Source organism: Pteropus alecto, unplaced genomic scaffold (genome assembly GCF_000325575.1).
Source record: "Pteropus alecto unplaced genomic scaffold, ASM32557v1 scaffold8, whole genome shotgun sequence".
In the NCBI taxonomy this organism is placed as follows: domain Eukaryota; kingdom Metazoa; phylum Chordata; class Mammalia; order Chiroptera; family Pteropodidae; genus Pteropus; species Pteropus alecto.
Genome location: NW_006494609.1, coordinates 2,856,414 through 2,860,287, shown reverse-complemented (window position 1 = coordinate 2,860,287; position 3,874 = coordinate 2,856,414). Strand labels below are relative to the sequence as shown.

Genomic DNA, 3,874 nt, shown 5'->3' with positions numbered 1-3,874 from the left:
GACAACTCCAAACGTTGCGTTTACTGTACGTGAAAATCTGTGTTCCCATATTTTTTCTTGTTCCTGACCCAAGATCTGGAACAATGCTGAGAACTCTACTGTGGCAGAGACGATACCATTAACTTTCCATTTTACGTGACACTTCAGTAACTGTGACTAGAGTTGGCCATGCTTTCCTTCCTTACATGTAATTTTTCCTTGGATTCTGTGCTATTTCCTCCTTCCACTTCGATATCCCTTCATTATCTCATCTGTGAGATTCTCCTTTCCCCAACCTCAAAGTACTAAACCCTTAACTCTTAAGAAAATTATTGAGAGATATTTTGTATATCATACGATTCACTATTTTCAAATGTATGATTCATTTATTTTTCGATAAATTTACCAAGTTGTGCAACCATCACCGTAACATTTTCTCATCCCGGTAAGATCTCTTGTGCCCACTTACTGTTCACTCTGCCCCCACCCCACTCCCACCCCTATCCCTTGAATCTACTTTTTATGTCTATAGCTTTCCTTTTTTGGATATTTCATATAAGTGGAATCATACGATAAGTGGTGTTGTGATTGGCTACTTTTACTGTGTATAATGTTGTTGACCTTCATTCATGTGGTAGTGTGTATTTGTAGATCAGTCCTTTTATTGCTGAATTGTGTTTCATTGTATGGATATGCCAGATTTTATTGATCTATTCACCAGTCGATGGACATTTAGCCTTTGATTTTTATGAATTATGCTACTACGTCTGTGTTATTTGTGTGCAAGTGTCTGTGTGGGTATAATAAACCCTTAACACTTCTCAATCTTAAGGCAGTCTGTTTCAAGTCTACAACACTAAAGCCCACACCCGCAGCCTTTTTCTCCTAGGCACACAGTTAGATGACATCTTCTAGCCTGCCTTGTTGTAAGATATGGCCATTGACTGAGTTCTGGTCAAAAGAATGTGGACAGAGCGTTGTTTGCTTCTTCCAGACATTAACTTTGAAAACATCTGTGCAATCTTCCACATTTTTCCTCCTCTCTCTCCATCTACTGGCTGAATGAGAAGGTGGAAGAATCTTGGAGCTCCATGATGGAAGGATCCTTGGGCCTTGCATGACAATGTGGATCAGAGCCCTGCTTGATTGGAACAAACATAAATTTACCATTCTGAAGTTGTTTCTTACTAAGTTAACCTTCTATGACTAATGAAAACACAGAACAACTGAACCCCTTTTTTATCCAATAAACAGTTAAAATTGCCAGACTCTCCTCCACCAAGATTCCTCTTCTCCAGTATCTCAGCTATTCTTGGGTTGTATTAATCTCCACCCAGGTTTCCTTCAAGGTTGTAATAAGCCATTTAAAACATGGCAACAGAATCAAGCACAAAACTGCCATTGTGTCTTAACAGCTTGAAGTACACTGTTACCCACCCCCACTTCCCTGCCTCCACCCCCCTATTCTGAGCTCTGGATTCTATCCAAAATGGCACCAGACCTTTTAGAAGTTTACATTTCTAGTTTATTTCAGACTAGTGATTAGCTAGGATCTCCTTTTTCAATAGTTTCTGCACTTCCCCTGCCTTACCCAAATAAGGTCATTTCACATGAACTGCTATCAAAGCAAGTATCCTTTATTGTTTTTTTTGGACCAAGATGCAAGACTTTTTCACTTATCTTTATTAAATCTCAACTTATATAGATCATCTTATATCTTGCTTCTATCATCCAGTTTTATCATTTATTCCTCCAGTTCTATGTCATGTGAAAATTTGATAAAAATGCTTTTTCTGACTTCATCCAAATTGTGAGAAGTCTTATATGGGTCCCAACCCTGTCTCATGTGCTACTATAGATCTCGATGACCTCCATCTATTCTTCAGTGTGGGGAATAGTTGTTTAAACATCTGTACATATATATAACAGTATTACAGTAGGCTCCACATTTTCCCAACCTATCTGCATCGAATATCATTGGAATTTGATCTATCACTCAAATCTGGCAAAATTTCTCTGATGAGGCACCCCATTGCAAAGGAAATGGGGTAGACCCCAGTGTGTTTTAATTTTTGTAGACTTGGCTCCTAATCATTGCTATATCTCCTCCTCACCACTTGTTCCATCTTCTCTGGGCCAGACTTGCCGTGCTTTCTAGACTCCACACAGATAGCATCTTCTCCAGAATCTTCCCTGACTAATTGTCCCATATTCCCATCCTGGAGTGCTCTGTCCTTGCGTTCACATTGCACCCTGAATTTATCTCAATCACAGCACTTAACTATGCTAAGTGTTGCTGCCTTTCCTACTACATTGGACATTCCTTGAGGATAGGGACTAAGTCTTATTCTTCTTGGCAACACCGATGCCTGAAAGAGGTGCTCAATAAATGATAGCTAAAATGCACTGGCCACTCCCCAGCTATCTGTTGGCTGTCAAACACGTATGGCTTATTTATCTATGGGCCAAGCTGTGAGGGAGGCTGTAGAGTGGGTGGGCTTGGATATGTATATTATGACACTTAGACATGATGTAACTTCAACATGTGCTTGTAAGATTGGAGAGGAACCTGAGGCCAAGTGTGAGTGAGACTGGGGACAGAAGCCTCACTTGGGGACTGAGTCACCCGAGGAACTTGAGCCCAGAGCAGGTGGGTTGGGAAAGAAGGGACATTCAGGTTGGTGGGTCATGGCAGCAGTGGCTGAGAGGCCAGACCAAACCTATCACTTCAGCAGCTCCACAGCTTCCATAAAAAAGGAAGCATGTGGAGGAGACAGACAGGTTGGAAGGGCTGGGGGATTGCTTTTAAATAAGGCAAACACACTGGCTTTACGCTGTTTGGTGTTTATTTGGAGTGGTTTTGGATGGATTGATGGAGATTAAGAGCGTGCGGCTTCCTCCCCACACAAATGATCCCTTGTTATTGGCCAGAGGATACCAGTTTCAGAATTCCAGACAAATAATCTGTTCCTTCCCGGGCTAGCTGGTGGTATGGATGTGGCTAAGAGGTCCATCTTTCTTATAAAAGGAGCTGCCTAGAGCTAAGCCCTCCATAAATTGACCCTAACCTACCCTTCCAGCCTTATTCCCTTACATAGCCCCCATTCTTATCTGAACTCCAGCTACATAAACTGCTTGTAATTCCCCCAATAGCCCCAGCTTTGTTGTACATCCATGCCTTTGCATTATGCAGTGCCTCTCCTTGGTATGTTCCCCTCTGCTACACGGTGAACTCTCCCTTAGCCTTCAATATTCAAGTCAATGTCAGGACTCTCTCAGAGATGCTCCCTAGCTAAACTCCACCCTGCATGGTTGGCAGTTCTTCGGTGATCCCAAAAGACTGGGTTAAATCCCCTGTTGAAGCATTTACCATCACACAGGCAGAGAGTACGTCCTACCTATCTTCAGTGCTTGGCACATATTAGGTGCTCAGGTGTTTGTGGGATGGAGGGCATCATGCTCCCAACCACACAGGCTGAGTATTAGACAGAAGGCAGATGCTTAGAGGAATCTCAGGCAGCAAAAGGAATTCCAGGCCCCACCCAATAGTGCACCTGAAAATATTGATACATATCTTGAGACTGAGGCTGTGGGTGGCACATTTCAGCAGTTATGAGGGGGCACAGTGTACGTGTGTCTGCATCTGGTGTGTGTGTATCTGTGCCTGTGAGAGAGGGAGAAAGAGAAAGAGAGGGAGAGAAACAGACAGAGAGACATCAGTCCTCCATGGAGCAATGGCTCCATCAGAAACGGGGCTGTTTCCCCTCAATCACCATGGACCCTTCTTTGTTTCTTCTTGCCAATTGGAAGAGAGGAGATGTTGACAGCTTATCTCTAATACATACCCCGCCCCGCCCCCGCCCCCCCCCCCCCGACCCCACACCCACCCTCTCCC

At 43.4% G+C, this 3,874-nt stretch overlaps 1 long non-coding RNA gene across 1 annotated transcript in view; it reads right to left on the bottom strand.

The window, feature by feature from the left end:
• Positions 1-343: 343 nt before the first annotated feature.
• LOC107196673 overlaps positions 344-3,874 on the bottom strand; it is a 13,001-nt gene continuing 9,470 nt past the window's right edge. Inside the window, exon 4 of the long non-coding RNA XR_001518102.2 lies at positions 344-3,643. This is a non-coding gene — a long non-coding RNA (uncharacterized LOC107196673). The remainder of the gene's footprint in view (positions 3,644-3,874) is intronic.